The sequence below is a fragment of the Ochotona curzoniae genome, unplaced genomic scaffold (assembly GCF_017591425.1).
Source record: "Ochotona curzoniae isolate NIBS_2020 unplaced genomic scaffold, NIBS_Ocur_1.0 contig_2210, whole genome shotgun sequence".
Classification (NCBI taxonomy): Eukaryota; Metazoa; Chordata; class Mammalia; order Lagomorpha; family Ochotonidae; genus Ochotona; species Ochotona curzoniae.
Genome location: NW_024465369.1, coordinates 36,281,773 through 36,301,569, shown reverse-complemented (window position 1 = coordinate 36,301,569; position 19,797 = coordinate 36,281,773). Strand labels below are relative to the sequence as shown.

Sequence of the window (19,797 nt, the reverse complement as noted above, 5' to 3'; positions counted from 1 at the left end):
AACCTCTCTCTCTCCTCTTTGTAAAGTCTGCCTTTCTAATAAAAACAAATAAATCTTTAAAAAATGGAGGTAGTGGGTTGGCAGAGTGGCTCAGTCAGCTATTCCCTACCTTGCAAAGTGCCAGAATCCCACATGGGCACTGGTTTGTGTCCCAGCTGTTTCACTTCCCATCCAGTCCCCTGCTTGTGGTCTGGAAAAGTAGTCAAGGACGGCCCAAGGCCTTGGGACCCTGCACCCACGTGGGAGACCCGAATGAAGCCTCTGGCTCCTGGCTCCTGGTTTTGGATCGGCTTAGCTCCGACTGATGAGGCCATTTGGGGAATGAACCAGCATATGGAAGATCTTTGTCTCTTTCTCTCTTTTTTCCTGTAAAATCTGCCTTTCCAACAAAAATAAATAAATCTTTAAATAATAAAAAAGCATTAGCTCCCAAACTTTTCTGTTCCCAAGACTGTTCCTGTGTTCAATTTCTCCTAGAATATCAAATGATATCATCAGCTATTGAATTATGCACAACAGAAGTCTAGAAGTAATTTGTTTTAAAAAATATATTTCTACTTTAAAGGCAAAGTTACAGAGAGAAGGTGACACAGAGAAAGAGGATTTCCATCAGCTGGTTCATTCCCTAAATGGCCACAACAGCTGGAGCTGAGCTGATCCAAAGCCAGAAGCCAGGAATTTCCTCCAGGCCTCCCACATGGGTGCAGGGGCTCAAGGACTTGAGCTATCTTCCATCGTTTTCTCAGGCTTTTGCAGGAACTCATATAGAAATGGAGCAGTGGGACTCAAACTGGAACCCATATGGAGAGTTGGTGCTTTGGAGGTGACTTAGTCTAGTATGCCATGGTGCCAGACCCTAGGAATAATTTTTAACACCTACTTCTTCTGCTACTACAGTGTCTAAATCACCAGATCCTGTTGCCTTAACTTCCAGATGTTTCTCAAATGTGTTACTTTCCCCAGAATTTCCACCAATATTACCTTTGCCCTTGTTTTCTTACCATCTCTTGTTCAAGTTTTTGCAACTCTCTCTTAACTCATCCATGTGGTGATTCTTGGATGTTCCACATCTCTGCTTTACCCTGCAGTCATCACGATGCTTTTGGAGTCTTTCCTTGATTGCATTAGCCCTTGCCTAGAATCCTTTCCATTTCTCATGAAATAAAAAGAGAAGCCTTGAATATGAACTGACAGGTGCCACTGGAGCTTTTCGCATGCCATTTCCTCCATTAGAAATGTTCCACCTCTCTTTTGTGTAGATAACTTCGACTTAAGCTTCTGACCTCAATGCCCTTTTCTTAGGAGGGCTTTTCTTTTCTTTTTTAAATATTTATTTTATCTTTATTGGAACAGCAGATATACAGAGAGGAGGAGAGACAGAGGAAGAAGATCTTCTGTCCAATGATTCACTCCCCAAGTGATCGCAAAAGCTAGAGCTATGCTGATCCGAAGCCTGGAGCCTGGAGTCTCCTCTGGATCTCCCACATTGGTGCAGGGTTCCAAGGTTTTGTGGCATCCTCAGTTGCCTTCCCAGGCCACAGGCAGGGAGCTGGATGGGAAGCAGGGGTACTGGGATTAGAACCAGTATACATATTGGATCCTGGCGTGTTTAAGGCGAGGACTTTAGCTGCTAGGCTACCATGCTGGGCCAGGGGAGATTTTCTTGACTTTTCCAACTAGGTAGAATCTTTCTGTGATGCAGATTTTACATTTTTCTGTTTTACTCCTCTGTAGCTCTTGATCATGTTCCAAGTTTGTATTTTTAAAGTGTTTAATGGATGCCTTTCCTTGCTAATTTACATGCTTCACCAAGGACAGGGAAATTTTGTGCCAGGATTCAGCACCATGCATTAGAGATGCTCAATAAAGATTTCTTGCATGGGGTTAAGAGTAAGTATGGTAAGTTATCCATATTCTGATAAGCTGCTTCCGTTACCAGGTATAAAAGGGAAGAGAGACAGTCCCTCTTCCTCCCTCCCCTGTCTGTCTGTCTCTCTCTCTCGTTCTTTCTCTCTCTCTGTGTGTGCGTGCTTACTTGTTCAGGGACTCCCCAGCACCATCTCCCTTCTAATTTGCTTTGAGTATCACAAACAGCTTCAGACCTGGAGGAGTAAATATATGAAGTCTATTTTCAGGAAGCATATGAGTCACTTCTGCTTTTATTTCCTGGGTGTTATGCCAGCTTGTTGTAGTTTTAGCAGTTTGCAACAGGTGCACATATTTTTAGCTTTTATGACAACCCTGGTAGACGTATCCTCAGGAATCCCCAGCTTGAGTGCCCTTCAACAAAACCTCACAAGTGGGGAACAGTTTAGGTAAAGGGCTGCATTGGAGAATGGCAAAGCAACCAGCAAACCAAAATTAAATAGAAAAGCCCCAAACAGAAGCTTCTTTCCCCTGCATAGAGGTAAAGGTGAAACCAAGAAAGCTTTGGGTTAATAAAGAAGGGGGCATAGTAGGAGGAAAAGAGGCTGATTTTCACAACCCAGACCATAGTAGCACTGCAATTAGCATAAAAACAATTTATTAGGGCCTGAAAATAAGAAAAGAGCCCCTGGAAGGTGCTTTGCAGCTCCTCGAGCTCCTGGGGGAAGCTTCCCCCCCATCAGGTGAAGGTTTGGAAGAGTTCTTTAATTAACTTGTATCCAGGAGATGGTATACAGTAAACAGCCGTGAAAAGATTTCTTTAATTAGTAAATTTCATCAGGGCTCTTCCATTGTCCATCAGCACCGCCATTGGTGGGCTGCTTGGGTCCTCGGTGGTCCAGTCAGTCGATAAGATATTCATGACTTTAGCAAGTAGCTCTGTATTTGCAACCAGTGGGAATTTGGTGGACCATTTCCCTTTGCTACTTTGAGCTACATGGTCAGAATCTATAAACTGATTTCTTTCTGAAAAGCCAAGGACCAAGGTGAGTGAGCTGCCAGCAGGGTCTACACGGCACTGTTGATGCCCCATTGAGGAATCTTGGGCATCTATTTACCCTTACTTAGAACTACGAGGGGTTACGAGGGCTGCGTTTGGCAGGGGCAGTTGGATGGCATTAGGATCGTGGGTGACATGTCCAGTGTTCACCCCAAACCATTTTTCCCCCCTGTGCAATTTTGCAATCACATGCATTTCGTTGTCTTTCCAGAGTAGCAATAAAGCCTGGAGAAAGACCTCTCTCCCTCAGTAAATCAAAAGCAAGCAGACAAAAGGTCAAAATAGCCAAAGCCACAAGAACATTAACACTTTGGATAGAAAGATTCCCGGAGAAACAAATGCTCCCTCTCACTTAGGAGAAAGCAGACACCTTATCTTTGTGAGTTTACAAAATGGAGCCAAACTGTACCCGTAGCCACTTTAGCTTAAACCAAGGCCTGGCTCTTTTAGCAGCCCACAGTCATTAAAACCCTCAGAAAACCTCCCAGGAGCCAATGTGCTTGCTTAAGTATATGCTGTAAAAGGTCCCGGAGATTTACAAGGGATGGCTCCACGCTAAACCAGGCACCATCTGATAAACAAGCAATTTTAGCTGCAGGCTAAATGATGCTCTTTGAGGCTTTGATTTACAATGCTGAAGATGATATATTTGTAGTTCGGGGATAGGTTCTGCTACGGGCTTGCTGTGATTACTCACCCATGAGCAGAATTCAGGGCTCAAGTTTTCAACTTGGAGGTCAGAAAAATTGCCAGCGGAATGAAAGAGGGTTGATAAGGTTTATTGAGATGCTAAATATATATGTAAAAAAACTTATTAAGCCAGTGGGTTTGAACACTTGGTTAAGCTTTCCGGGGGACCATGGTTTTTGTTAGTTTGCTCACATCCAAAAGTTGTGAAAATAATCTACAAAATTGAGCTGGTGGTTTCATTTTACTTTCATCACACTTAAAAATCAAATACAGGCTTAGTTTATTATTACTGGCACTTAAAAATCAGAATAAAAGGTCTTATTTAGCATTGATCTAATTGCTTGAAAGCTCAGACAGACTTAAGTGGCTGAACTTGAATAGAGAACTCTGGGAGTGCTTTGCTAATTCCAGTTCCAGGACATGATTTGATCAATGCCTTTGCCTAGGAGTTTTATATTTAGTATGTATTTGGGTGTCCACCGATACTGGTCCCAAATTAGCAAAAAGATAAATATGGATAAATATGGTGTTTTCCCTCTAGAAGTAGAGACAATCTGGTGGAGAAAACCAGAGATAAATTTTGGTAAAATCTGAGATGCACTAAGAGTGAGTATGAAAGGGCGTCATGGGATCAGAGAGGGGAGGCGCCAGCAGATTGAACTTAAGGGGGTTTTGTAATTGGCACAGAGAGGTCTCATTAGGTGCTGTCTTCCCCATCTATCCCATGACTGGCAAGGCAACCAAGCATGCAGACAGGAGGATGGAACAGACATTTCTGGCACTGCAGATCTTCCAGCCCATAGCACATTCAGAGCCCTGATGGAATAGTCTTTTATAAAAAGTCCTCAGACCGCTGGAGTTCCTGAGTCAAGCAAGATGCATGTACTTAACAATTGCAGACCTGACTTGCTAGTAAGAGGACTGGTGGCTAGTTACTGATAAGCCAGCAGGTAGAATTCACAGATCTGAGCTGGCTGTAGGCTGGGATGTAGTTGCCAGTGATGGCTTTTCATTCACACCTTCTTTGGAGGTCCAGGGAACACAGGTTTAAACTCCTTCCTCAGGACAGGGCATGATGAATTTGGGTAGCCTTGTGGCATGCATGCCAGACACTTGTAATGGTACATGACGTTGTACCCCGGTGACTTATATTACTTGGAGAACCTAAAGTTCTACGCCCAAGGGACCTTAATGACACAGGGGAATAAGATGGAACAGACTTCGGAGGGTTTAGCAGGAAGGAATGTAGTTCACTGTGCCAACCAACTTTGCCCGTGCACTCTTTCTCTGTGGATAACATGGCCCTCGCTGTCTGAAAGGTTAATAATGGTGACTAACATTTGTTGCGTGCTTACTGTATGTGAGGCACTAGTCAAAGAGGTTTGTGTGTATTAGGCTTTTAATCTTTAAAGTAACCCGACAAGGTAGGAACTTTGAAGCCTCTATCTGTAAGCTCTTTTCATCAGCTCTTCTCAATAGCCGGCCTAAACTCAGAGCAGCAGACACAGCGAGTCATGCAGGAGGTCCTTTAATCAGCTTGGTAAGAAGCAGCTGTGCAGCAGCTAGCAAAGGAAGAGAGAGTGTGGCTGGGGCAGAGGGTGGGGAACAGAGTGGGTGTGTAGGGGAAAGACACGGGAGATTGGCAGACTTGCTAGCCTACGGAATAGGTCAGTGCAGGTAGTCAGCCCATGGTTGCTGGAGGTGGTAACCTCAGAGGATGGGGAATGAGAGCTTATAGGGTTGTAGTTGATTGGCAGGGAGGAAAGTTTTGTAAAGATTTGTTTTATTTTCATTGGAAAGTCAGATATACAAACAATAGGAGAGACAGAGAGGAAGATCTTGCTTCTATTGATTCACTCCCCAAACAGCCACAATGGCCAGAGCTGAGCTGATCTGAAGCCAGGAGCCTTGAGCCTCCTCTGGGTCTCCCATGTGGGTACAGGGTCCCAAGGCTTTGGGCTGTCCTTGACTGCCTTTCCAGGCCACAAACAGAGAGCTGCATGGGAAGCAAAGCAGCCAGCATACAAATACCCATACGGGATCCCGGTGCATGCAAGGTGAGGACTTTAGCCACTAGGTTACTGTGCCGGGCCCAGCAGAGAGCAAATTTTAAACAAAATGGGCATGAGGCAGGTGTGGGAAATAGTAAATCCTGAAGAAGACTGAACTTGGGTAAGGTAAAATGGCATCGGGCTTAAAATGGTGGGTGTGGGTCACTTCTCACACTACCTGTGGGGAAATTGTCCAATTTGCTCATGGTCACCTGGCTAATGAAATCACAAATCCAGGCTATCACACTCAGCTGACTCCTGGAACAGTAGACACTGCAGCTCTTACTGCAAAAAAAGACCTCCAGTTTGGAAACTGATGGCATGTTAACTACAGATAACCACAGACATGCTTTAGGTGAGTGTTGTCCACACTCATGCCCTTCCTTTGTGGTTATCGCTCTTCTCAACCACAGCATGGCTTCTCTAGGCCTTAGCCTCAGCATCTGGTGGTGGGGGCAAAGTCTGTGTGCTTTCTCCTGTTAAAGTAATTAGAACATCAGCTATACTGTTCCTGTAAAGCACTCAAGACCATGCAAATGAAGGGTGTTACGGTGGTGTTTCACAACAACCTATTAAGACATGCTGTCAACAGAGTCACCCACACTCACTCTTCCTCAGATCTTTTCTAGAATTTATGTTGTGGAATTCCACATGCTTTCCCAGCTTACCCAGATGCATTGTCTTTTATGAACACAGACCTTTACATAAGTTCAACCGGATCCAGTGAATTCCCATGGTCAAAATATTTTTCAAGTATTATAGTGTAATTCGCTTTATCATGTCCAGTCTCAGCCTAGTAATGCACAGCTCCCAGGAGCCGCGTATATTTCATGAAGCTTACAATTACTTTTATAAAAGTTGCAGTAAAGTATAATGATTTTTAATGGCATCAATGATACCATTGCATATATCGGTTTCAGTTTTGAAGTAGACTTAAGTTCAAAGACCCAAGGGGACCATTCTCCTCTTGATGCACTTGTGTTCCTCCCATTAATGCTAATGGGACAGACAAATGCTGCTCAGGAGGAGAATATATCTGCCCTTAGGAAGGTAACAGGTTTTAATTAGTAATGCTTTGAATCACACAAAAACAGCTTGCCCTCTGTCAACAGCTAGCGTTCACAGAGATGAGAGGCAGAGATCTCAGCCAGCTTGCTCAAAGGGAATCTTGGAAGATGGGATTTGCAGAGTGCAGGCAGAAGGCTCTCATCAGCTGAGGAAGAGCTCAGAGTGGGAGCTCTGTTGAGAACACTCGAAGCACAAGTGTCGTTTACTCAATGGCCAAGCATCTGAGTACTGGTGCATCTGTGGGGTGGGGCTGTCACACATTTCAGCTTGGTGAACAGGATGCTCTGGAAGGGAGGGCTTGTTGTGGTGGTATCCATTTGTGTTTGATGGCAAGTGTCAGTTGTCCAGGCAAGAGCCAGGAGGGCATGTGTGGCTGCAAGCATGGTGGCGGGCAACTGATAGAGTGTGGGCAGCTGAGCGCTTTTCTGGGAGGTGTTTGTTAGGCTGCAGAGAGGACCTCTGAAGGAGAAAGGAAAGAGGAAGGAGGCAGTGGTGGGCTTATTGGTTACTCTGTGTGGTAGGCAGGTGTCTTCAACACTGGCAGGAAGTCACTCTCTCCTTTGCCCCCACACAGCTTCAGCTTGCTTTAAGGAAACATGCTGTCAGAAAACACTGCTGAGATGCACTATACACTCTAAATGATACCCCACTGACTTCAGTGACAGTGTTTGAAGCCATAACAGATCCAATACAGAAGTTTTCAGAAATGAGTCTTTGTCATGAAGCCATTTACATTTTTATTTATCATCTAGTTTAGGATTTACAATCTATGCCCAAATGGTCAAAGACATCTTTAAATATATTTACTTTTAATTGGGAAGGCAGATTTACAGAGAAGAGGAGAGACAGAGCAAAATCTTCCTTCCATTGGTTCGCTCCCCAAATGGCCATAATGCCTGGAGATGGGCCAGTTTGAAGCCAGGAGCCAGGAATTTGTCCTGGGTCTCCTATGTGGAAACAGGGTCCCAAAGCTTTGGACTATCTTCCACTGCTTTTCCAGGCCCACCAAAAGGAGGCTGGGTGAGAAATGGAGCATCTGGGACATGAACAAACCCCTTGTGGAACACTGGTGCTTGCTGGCAAAGGATTAATCAGCTGAGACGCTGCGCTGGCCCTATGGTCATATATCTTATGTTAACATTTGATGCCTCAATCGTTTTTATCTGTGGACAAATAGAATGGGTTGGGATAGCAGTAATATGTACATGCATACTTGTGTGAGCGTGTGTTTTAACAACAGAGTTAACAACAACAACAACAATAATAAACCTTCCCCTGTCCGGTGCTTGATGCCAAGGATTAGCACAAGAAACCTATTGTTGGAAGGACCCATTGAGTGTTTAGAGGAACTCTTGATGAAAATAACATTCTACTGCTTGTCAGCATAAGTTTTTCCCTATAGAAATGTTCAGAAATTACTTTGCTTTTGAAAGACCTTGTTGAAAGTCAGTTCTGGAAGAGGACTCTTCCTGCCACTTCACAAAGGAACTTTACCTCTGCGAGCTGAGCAGCTTGCTCTGTGTGCTCCCGGTGCTCCCACTTGCTGCCCATCCTGGGACTGAAAGCCCTCTCATTTGTGTTCGTAGTAAGTTTATCACAGAAGAAATGTTATAGCTGTATCTCCTGGCTTAGGAATTCATTATCGTCTATCTGGAGATGAGAGGGGTAATAACCCATACCCAATGTGGCCCTGTATGATTGCTCCGCCACTGGGACAAGTTCCTTGTGACACACAGCTTTCCCAGGTCTTTGGTCACTGTAGAAGGCTACCACTGTTCTCACCGGGCCTCCCTGCCTGCCTTGGAGAGACCTGTCTCTCACTGCCTCTCCACAACCCAGCTTCCCTCCTCCCCCATCCAACAGAGATTGAGTCTGCATGGTGAAATGGTCTGTTAAAGTATTTTCTACCTTTGTGCACTGGAAACAGTCTGGAAAAGTATTTTCAAGCTGAAACAATCCCATCATACAACACATCAGGAGCTGAACTGAAACATCAATCTGCTTTCTGCCCAAACAGTAGCAAAATTCTGAGTACAAACTCTTGGCTGCGATTTATGGTATGGTAGATCATTTACACTACTTTGGATCTACTTTTCTTTGTTAACTCCTCCCTGTTTTACTGTGTTGAGAATCTGTATTTTTCTACCCCAAGTGGCAGCATCAGAAATGCTCAGAGCAACTTGAAAACACTTTAGATCACAGAATTCTTTTGGGAAGTACACAGAGATAGGTTTGATTTGGGGTATTTAATTCAACATCCTTGATGATTTTTTCCTACTAAACGCTGTCCATTTAGATATTGTAGAACTCAAGTTCTATTGCTATTAACATTGTGAATTCTTGAATGTAGAAATGAAAACTGGGTTTAATGGTAATAAACAGAAGGGCCCCCATCAGCTGCTGGCCTGTTATTACAAAATGTGGGATGTTCAAGAAGTTCATGGGGGCTCATCTTTGCAGTGCACAGGTGTGGCCTCTTCTTACTGGTCTGCACCATGTGGGAGTTGACAATTGGCTCTGCAGCTGTGGTGGTGAGCAGTCTGCTACTCTATGAGTGGCATCTATAGCCAGGAGCACACCGGGTCCTTCTCCCTAGAGTACTGTGTCCTCGAGAATGAAAAAGGACAATATGTATCTCCACTTTATGATATTCCTATATAGGCTGATGTGGATGTGTCCCACTTGGTGGTTGAAGAATCAGGCTGGACTAATGAAAAAAAAAATGGAGATTGCTGCAAAGGATCCTTTAATTTTGATTAAGCAAGAAGTAAAGAAAGGGCAGTTCTACTACATGGCCAATTTGTTCCTTTACAAGGGATACATATGGAGCTATGATGGCATTCCTTAGAGTTGGGAAGACCTAGAACACAATGACAAGCACATGCTGGCTATTGTGATGACAATGATCGAATCGGAAGTAAAGTGTATGCAAATGGTGAAACAATCCAGGTGACAGGTCTGGGTAGAGTGGCTATGATTGATATAGGGTGAACCTGGAAAGTCATGTCCATTAACATGGATGATCTTTGGCAAATTGTGATAATAATATTCACGCTGTCAGATGGATGAATTGTGGCTACCTTTGAGCCTCAGGGGACTGGTTTTACAAGATACAAGTTTCCTGATGGGAAATCAGAAAATGAATTTACTTTGTATGCAGAATTTAAAGATAGAGACTTTGCAGATGATGTCATTAAAAGCACTCAGGACTGTTGGATAACTGTAGTTGACTAGGAAAGTGAATGGAAGAGGAATCGGTCTCGTGAATACGACTCTCTGAGGGTCCCTTCCAGTATGATCCGAGGGCAGCCAAAGCTGTTGTGAATGCTTTGCGGCCACCATGTGACTCTGCACAATACCAACTGATGTGGACTAGGGGTTCGATTGCTAGAAACACTAAGGTGATTTCTTTGGGTGTACCAGTTGATGTTGCTGCAATCTATTCACTTGAAAACAGTAGATCTAAGAATAGCAGCTCACCAAAGGTCTACATTTATAGAACTTATGTGGCTATAGCAATTTCTACTGTGACCCATCCAGTGCCTTCAGAATATTAGCTCTCTAAAGTACTTTTTCTTATCTCACCTAAAATAACTTTTGGAAATCATTTGTGATCAGATGTGCAGGAGGATCACATACTGGATGGATATATTCATCACGTGTGAGGAAATAGTATGTTTTTACTGCAACTAAAAAAAAAAAAGCGTATGGGAAATGTGCTATTAAAAAACCCATGCATAACTTTCACATTTTTTGACATCAAAACAAATTTATCTTTTAATTTAAATTGCCCTTGAGGTTTTTGAAGTACTCTTATAATACATTTCCAGGTTAAGCAATACTCATTTGTGGGATTCTAATACAATATCTTAGTCTGTTTAATAACGAATTCAACCCACCAAAAAACAAAGCAAAAAACAAAGCATCTTAAGGCCTGTACACAATGTTTGGGTACTACACCCAATGTTTGAGTATTGGCAGGAGTTAGATAAGCATATGGTGTATAAGGTTAGGGAAGGGCAGGAGATGTGGTTCAGGACTGTGGAACAAACTAGGGAGGATGTAACTTGACGTACTGCTAAGTTTGGTTCTCACTGGTTTTGAGTTAGGAAAGACAGCTGTTGGGAGGTAGATCTTAAACCTGTAGCTGAATGGTCAGTGAATGACTTTTGATGGAAGCTGGTATCTTGAATTGTGATGTTGTGTAATTTTATGTCTTGCCTCTGTCTTCCTGACTGAATTGCAAGTTCCCCGAATATAGATTTAGTATCACTCATGTTGGATCACATGTCAAACATAGTTTTCTATGTATAAGGGCCTCAATAGGTATTTTTTGAATTATTTAAGCGGATAAAATGCATGTTGGAAGAAGAGTTAAAGAATTGGAAATACTCAGTATAGCTAATCTCTTGTGCATAGAACTAAAAAGAAATAACTTACAAGATTGTTCATTTTGATGCTAATTTTGTAAAAGGGAAACAAAGGCCTAAAGACATGAACTAACACCCAAAGTCAAGCATGTATGGGTACACCCAGCTCTAGTAGCCCAACCTTTCTGATAGCAATCATTGCTTCCTATAAATGTGGCTCCATTAAGAGGCTGTTCATGTGTGAGCTGAGAGGCGCACACGATCCTGTTCTGTCCTTCACATTTGAAGCATCATGATGTATTATAACACACATCTAAAAAGAATTTTATTTTAATTCTTAACAGGAAAAAGTGGTTTTTCTACAATAGTTAAAATCAGGCAAAACTAAAAAGATTTTTGGGGAAAACAGACTTTCCTTAGAAGAGATGTTACCTAATGGACTTTTGCTTTATGCTTAGCTGGATATTTAGGAAGAAAATCTATAACTCAATATAGTATACTGAAGGCAAAGGGACTTTCTATAATTGAGTTTGAATGCTAAGGTTAAAATATAAGCAATGTGGGGCCCGGTGTGGTAGCCTACTGGCTACAGTACTTGCCTGACACATGCCAGGATCCCATGTGGGTGCTGATTTGTATCCTGGCTGCTCCTCTTCTCACTCATCTCCCTGCTTGTGGCCTGGGAAAGAAATTGAGGATGGCCCATAGTGTTGGAACCCTGTGCCAGTGTGGGAGGCCCAGAAGAAGCTCCTAGCTCCTGGCTTTGGATTGGCTCAGCTCTGGCTTTTGTGACCATCTGGGGAGTGAATCATTGGACAGAAGATCTTCCTCTCTGTCTCTCCTCCTCTCTGTATATCTGCCTTTCCAATAAAAATAAATAAATCTTTTTAAAAATATGAATAAGCAATGTGGGGAATTTTGGGGTGGGGAGATGGAGTCAGGTGAACTCACTATTAAAATCTTCAACATAAAATTTAGTAATAGATCAGTCATCTGATAGGGGACCAGATTGTTGTCCCTGTACACCCTTGGGAACTCCTCATGATATCAGTTCCCTTTGGGCTGAAAGGCTCCCACTTAATGTGAACCTGTAACTTACAGCAGCATCTATCACAGTCTGCCTTGCTGCCTGTGTAGTGGGTCTTGTCTTCTGGATAGTACCACAGTGCTTTGGAGAAATGCTGAGCTGGTCCTTGGGTAAATGATCCTTGCAGGGCTCTTCGAGTCTAACATAGTCATGTCAGTATTCACATAGATCTCGAAGATGGCTAGGGAAAGGTATGAAAAGTGAACACCTGCTGGCAAAGAGAGAGATTGAAGGTGGTAGGCAGGTATTTTGAAGAAAGTATCTAGTGAGCACCAAAAACTTTAAATTTCAATTTCTTGGATAAAGAAGGTATATTCTTCCAATCAGATTCCAGCCAGATCAGATGGCCTTTGAGTTTCCACAATGATTTTTACAGATGCAAGCATGTCTAATTGAGATCTAACTATGGAAATTTTAGTTTCTTTGGATTTGTTTTCTTGTCCCATCATCAGTAAACCTTGGTCTGCTTTATATTGCTTTTGGCCCAAGGCCATTGAGCAAACTCATTGTGATCTTCTGAATACATTAATCTACAACCTATAAAAACGTGATTGTATAATGTATTTCAAGGACAAAGCTAGCTAATGGGATAAACAGGGTATGAATTTTGGTTTTAACTAGCTGACTTGCCCTTGAGATTGACTCAGGGTTTCAGAAAACATGGGTTAACAAAGACACGGGAGCTCCCCATGGTAGAGGGATCACTTACCTACACGTGAGGGTAGGGAGAGGGAGGAGGTTTGCTTTTTGTCTTTTTGTGGACTGATCCAGTTCTGGCTGCCAGTATGTGTCAGCAAGTTCACAGGCCTTATTTCATAGTAAGCCCCAACTTATTGCACACCAGCCGGCTTCTGACAAGAGAGAGGTCATGGAAATCCAAGTTACATCATGGCATAACTGTTTTAATCAGGCCTTGTTCTGCAGCACTGGCCCCATACAATCATAATCGTGCTGGCAGGGCTGTTGACATTTCTCTTGTGATCTTCCTTCAATTATTTGACACCCTCTGCAGGACATCCTTTGTCCCAAGTTTATCTTAGGCTCTTGTGGGGATGTGGCCAAAAAGACTCAGGTTTAGCTGGCTCTTGGGGACCTCTGCATACTCGCTTTTTTACCCCATTAAACTAAGCAGAAAGGTGATGGCCTTTGAGTATCCCTGTAGCAAATCTCTCAGTGTTGTGATGTACACCATTGCAAGGCCAGTGTTTCAGAGGACTCAGGTTTATGGGCATGAGCTGTTGAAGCTTTGGGGACTTTTAACTTGGATGGAAAGTCACAGTAATGTGGCAATGGCTTGTTGTGGTTGGGAGGTCAGTGAATTTTTATGCCTCATGCTCCAACTCCTCTCTCCTCCATTCTTAGGAGAGTTGCACCAAACTTCAAAACTTCCTGGTATTGCCCAGTTGTTTTGATGTGCTCGTGGAGTTGGTGGGTCAAGACTTCAGAAGGAGCAGAGGACAATTCTGTGATTTACAAGGTCCATGTGCTCGAAGCTGGGCTGCGTAGGGCTGAGGATTCACCTTTCACTGGCAGGATTGTCACACAAGTTTTAAACAGTGTTTTTAAATTTCTACGTGAGGTTTCAAGTTGCTTTGGGTAATCTCTAAGCACCTATGTTTCCTGAGCTTACAGCAGCTCATTCATTATTAGCTAGTCTGTTTCCTCCCCATTCTTGCCAGAAGATAGGAGACTGCTCGCCTGTATTAAATAGGACTGGTACTGAGCTGTTTGAACAGAAATCCTGGATCATAATAATATGTATTTACTTTTATTTCAAGTGATAGTCCAGAGGCTGTAGTAGTGAGATCCAGGGAAATTAAGTTATCTACCTTCACAAGTGGCTTAGCATCACCAAATCGGCATCCTAGCATGTGGGAACAGACCAAGGATGATGAAAGGTAAACTACTTCCTTTTAAGAGAGTTACACAGAACCTGCACACATAGCTTTCTTCACAATCTGTTGGCAATAGTGCTGTAGCATAGTATACCCAGCTGTGGATAAGATGGACAAATAGAGCCTCTGGTTGTGTTCCTGAGGCTTGATAAAACATGTATGACTAGCATATTCACATGTACCAGGTGTAGGGGAGTGAACATTTTGGAGGCCTTTATTCTGCACACCATATTGTCTCAGTCACTCAGTTCAGTCATTGTAGCTCTAAAGTAGCCATAGACAATATGTAAGCACACAGGCATGTGCATGTCCCATTGAAATTTTACTTACAAAAGCAAGTGGTGTGTTTGATTTTACTCATGGGATTTTGCCAGCCTCGTTGAGGAATCTGAAACTTAGGGCTCCCAGGCAAGCAAAAATGTTCTGATTCTACCACATTGGCAATTAGGCATGGTATCCTTTGTGTTATTACCAGAGCAGACACCTGCTTCTGTAAAAGCCTCCTTTGTGCTCAATCATAAGTGCTTTATTCAATACCTCTTCTCCCCTGCCACCCCAGATTGTGAGCACACTGAATGCAGAAACTTTGATTCATCCTTGCACCTTCTCTAGTGTTTAGAGAGCTCTAGTCATCTAGAGCTTAGTAGGTGCTCAGTGGATGCTCTTGAACCCTTTTGTAATAGAGAAGCTTGAGTTGAAACGCACAGGTATATGTGCTCTGACTTTGCTTTGTGCTATTGTAACAGAATACCCATTGTGAGGGCATGAAGAGCAAGGCCAAGGTGTTGGCGTCTGGTGACGGCTTTCTTGATGGCAGGAAACATCACATGGCAGAAAGCAAAGAAAACAAATGAGGGAACAAGAGGGACAGAGCCCACTCCTGTGATAACAGCGTTTTAATCACCTCTTTATGCTGTTACCATGGAAATTACATTGCAACATGAGATTAAAGGAGATGAGCCTTCAAACCACAGAATCCACACAAACACATGCATTTTGGGGGCATGTGTTAGAAAAGTATATTTTCTTGGACAGACCTTCAATTTTGGCAAAGTTAGACTGTTTCGGTCTTAGTTTGCAGGTAAAGTCTGATACCTATGAATTTCTAATAAGAGATCAAGGAAATGAATCTTAGGCAGTTTGAAATCAACTTTTGTTATGCTAATGAAAATTAAAAGGCAGAGTCAGAATTATAGATGAGCTGGTGAAAACCCTCATATGCATTTGTCAGACATTTAACTTTTGCCTGCTTTTGCCAAAATAGCAATGTGACCATAAGGAAAGTCACAAATGGAAATAATATTTTCCTGAATGTTCTCCCAGACGTTGGGCTTCAGTGCAGGTTGAAAAGTGCACAGAACAGTTTTTGACCTGCTGAGCCATGAGTTCAGCTGTGATAGGATAAACACATGACTCTGATGACATTAACAATATCCGAGGCTGCAGTGGGCTGGAAATCCATCTCAACCTTATTTACACGAAGTATTTCTACACTCTATATCTACAGCCAAAATAATGTTATGGGTAGATATGTATCTGGGGCCTTATACTTAAGTATATAAATGTGTAAAATGCTACAAGAACAACTCCTTTCATCTCAGATGTTCAATGAAATACAGCCTCACAGAAGGCCTTCCAGCCAACAACCAAGGGCCAGTTTTGACTTGGTGCCACTATGGGTGCTTATTAAGTTACATATGTTACAAAACTGTATAAGATATGACCATAAGGCTATGTCAGCCAGCTGGAATGGGTTTGAGTCTCCTAGGTAGGTGGAAGAAAATAAAATCTCAATTCTTTGGAAGTATGTTATGCATTTGAGGAACACATTTAAACTTATATTTGTATTTAAAGGTGGTAGGTCTAGAATTCTTCAAGCTCTCTCCTAGGCTAAGAGGACTGTTTGAAAACTTTTTCATCCATCCTTTTTTCTTGGCTTCTGTCAAACAAACCTCTGTCTCCTAAGTTATTGTCAGTTGCAGAGTCACCATGTCCATTGAATCTAATAAAAATGTTAAGATATCAGACCAAGGAAGAGTTTGCTGGGAATTCCTTTATGCTGACATCAAACCACTAAAATTGCTCTTTGGAATACAGCTCTACAAATAACAATAGTGTCCTGCTTGTGTCAGAAAAGCTTTTATGCTACGATTGTCAGCCTCACTGAAATCTACATATGCTATATCTGTTGTACTCTTCTGCTTTTCTCCCTAACCTGTGAGTATAGCTTGTACAAAAAATAAAAGCCAATGCTCTTTATAAATAAGCAGGCAAGCAAGTAAAGAGGCAAAGCCCCATCTGATATGATTTACCCTTTCCAATGTTTAATTCACTCCCAGCTGGGCTCTTAGCTTCCTTCTGGGAGTTTGACATGAAACTGATGTCCCTTTGGCATAGCTCAGCCCTGTGATTTGTAGGGCAAGCCTAGTACCCTACCAATTTCTCTCGCTTGTCTCCCATTCCTCAGAAATTCTCAAAAGGATTACCTCTTAGACCTTGGATGGCACAGTAGACAAGTTTTTAAAGCCCTATACTAGGTGTCTGCAGGTCATGTTGAATTAAAAGCATTTGGCTTTCCTTTCTTTAAAATTTTAATTTGCTCTTTTACTTCCTGTAGCAGGCTTTACATTTTGAAAATTGTATAGATTCTTAGGTGATTTTTATAAAATAAATGTGAGTAAAAGAAGAAACCTGTTAGGTTTTTATCATTATAAGTCTGTTTGTTGGTACAGTTGGATAGTACTCCCTACAAATTCTTACATAAAGTTCCAATTCCTGGTATCTCAGACTTGACTGTAGAGATAGGGCCTTTAAATCAGTAATTAAGTTAAAGTGAAGTCTTCATGGTGCAGCTTCTTAATGCAATATGATTTAAGGCATCAGGATTCAGACAGAGATGGTGTTGAGCCTAGCATTTAAGACATACCTAAGATCTCATGGAGTGCCTGGTTTAATTCCCTTCCCAACTCTGGCTCCTGATTCCAGCTCCCAGGTAATGTGTTCTCCCATTTGTCCCTTCCCTACTCTCTTTTCTTTATATTCTCTCTCCCTCTCTCCCATCCTCCTCCATCTTTCTCTCTGCCTATCAAATAAACAGATATTTTAAAACTATTTTTAATTATATTTTACTTTTGTTTTTATTTATTTGAACTATATTTTTTAAAGAAAATAAAAATTTAAAAAATAATGTATTTGAGAAATGGGTGCAAGGAAGAGAGCATTCATTCTCTGCTGCTTCACTCCCCAAATTCACACACTGTCTGGGGGCGGGCAGGTGCTGGAGCAAGGAGGGAGGAACTCAATCCAGGTTCTGCACATGGGTGGCAGGAATCTTCCCACTGGGCCATCTCTGCTGCTTTCTGGGGTGCATTCCAGCAACAAGCTGCAGTCAGGAACCTGAGCTGGGTCTCTAGGCCAGGTACTGTTGTAGGATGGAGGCATCCCTCCTGGCATCCTAGATGTTAGAGCAATTGCCTTCCCCTAAATTTGTGGTTTTCAAATCACAGTGTGTAATGTTGGTTATGGCAGCCTTAACAGAATAATAAAATCGAATGATGTTGCTCTTTCGTTTCTGGTGAACATTGGTTATACTTTTAATGCTTGTGGATTACAGTTTAGATGACCCGTGGGCCACAAGAAAATGAGATGAGTTAATAAAGGTTCTGCATGATGATGTTACTATTTTTTGTTTCTCTTTATTTTTTAATTGTTATTATCATTGTTATTTTATGATACAGTTCCATAGGCCTTGGGATTTCCCCTAACCCTTGCCCTGACCCCTCCTCCTCACACTGAGTTCTCCCATATCATTGCAACAGCATAGTTCCTCATAGACTTCGTAAGTCCATCATTGCAGACATGGACAATGGCAGAGTCCAGCATCCCATTGTCAACACACATCCAACAGCTTCACTGGGAGGCCATCCTCGATCCACAAGTAGAGATGCACACTGCACCGTATCCTCACATCTGGACATGTCAGTCTCCACTACCCAGTCACTGTAAATCCCACCCCCTCAAGTGAAGAGCCACAAAGCAAAACCAATAACAGGAAGAAAACCAGAAATTTACAATGCCATGAAGCTAAACAACATGCCTGTGGATATGATGGTCTTCATTACAGTTACTAAACATCCCCTTAAATGAAAAGGCACAAAACAAAATCAACAACAGGAGGAAAAGAAGAAATTAAAAATGCCATGAAGTTAAATAACATGCTACTGAATGACTAATGTGTCACTGAAGAAGTGAAAAAGGAAATCAAGAACCTTCTTGAAGAAAATGAGGCCACTGTATGATCTGGAAAGAAAGTTCTGATGAAACAAAGCTAAAAACATCAAAATCCATGAGATAAAGTTTCCGCTGATCTTTGTTGGTGAGATGTATCTCCTGTAGGCAACAAATAGATATTTTTGTTTTTTTGGTTTTTTTTTTTAAAACCTGTCTACTAAACTATGACATTCAACTGATGAGTTTAAGCCATTTACATTCTGGTTAATGTAAATAGGTGGTAATTTGTTCTTGTCATTTAGCAATAGGATGTTCTTCTGTTGTTATTTTACTGAGATGTTCTTCACATTTGCCTTTGGTTTTGGTAGGTGCTATTCCACTTCTCTGTCAAGAGAACATCTTAAAGTATCATTTGTAGGGCAGGTTTGAAAGAGGCATATTCTTTTAACTTTTCTTTATTGTGGAAGAACTTTATTTCATTTTCAAAGACAAAGGAAAGCTTGGCTGGGTATGTTATCCTGGGCTGACAATTTTGTGCTTTTAGAATGTAGAATATGTGGCTCCATTCTCTTCTGTCCTGTAGAGTTTCCTGTGAGAGGTCAGCTGTGAATTTAACTGTCATTCCTCTATATGTCAATTGCTTTTTTTTTTACATGTACCTTTAAGTATCTTTTCCTTATGTTCAATTGAAAAGAGATTAATTATCAACTGTTGTGAAGATTGCTTTTGATCAACACTGTTGGGAGTTCTGTGCCCCTCCTGGATGTTTTTTCCCATTTCTTTTTCCAGATTAGGGACGTTTCCCTTTATTATTTTATTAAATACATTTTAAAAGATTTATTTATTTTTATTGCAAAATCAGATTTACAGAGAGGAGGTGAGACAGAGAGCAAGATCTTCTGTCCAATGATTCACTCCCCAAGTGACCACAACAGCCAGTGCTGTGCCGATCTGAAGCCAGGAGCCAGGAACTTTCTCTACATCTCCCACATGGGTGCAGGGTCCCAAGGCTTTGGGCTGTCCTCGACTGCTTTCTCAGGCCAGAAGCAGGGAGCTGGATGGGAAGTGGAGCTGCCAGGATTAGAACCAGTGCCCATATGGGATCCTGGCGCAATCAAGGTGAGGACTTTAGCCATTAGGCTATCACACCAGGCCCTATTAAATACATATTTTAACCCAGTTTCTCTTTCTGCACCTTCTGGGAGTTGCTTAACTCTTATATTAGACCTTTTAATAGTGTCTTTCATTTCTTCAATACTTTTTTAGCTTTTAGCAGCTCTGCTTCCAGTTTTTTTTGTTTTTGTTTCCTCCTGGTGACAGGAAATATCTTCTAATTTTGAAATTCTTTCTTCGGCTTCATCCATTCTATTTTAGCCACTCTCCACCATACTTTCAATTTTCTCCATTGTCTTCTTCTTTTCTGACATATCAGCTTTCATTTGATTCATTTTCAGTGTGACATATTCCTTAAATTGCCAGA

General features: G+C 42.0%; 1 long non-coding RNA gene and 1 pseudogene across 1 annotated transcript; one reads left to right on the top strand and one right to left on the bottom strand.

The window, feature by feature from the left end:
- Positions 1 to 639: 639 nt before the first annotated feature.
- Positions 640 to 18,244, bottom strand: LOC121150902. Its single transcript, XR_005883041.1, has 3 exons — positions 18,130 to 18,244; positions 5,940 to 5,946; positions 640 to 653 (listed from the first exon to the last, which is right to left on the bottom strand). It is a non-coding gene; the product is annotated as an uncharacterized LOC121150902 (long non-coding RNA).
- Positions 9,286 to 10,111, top strand: LOC121150901 (annotated as a pseudogene).
- Positions 18,245 to 19,797: the final 1,553 nt, after the last annotated feature.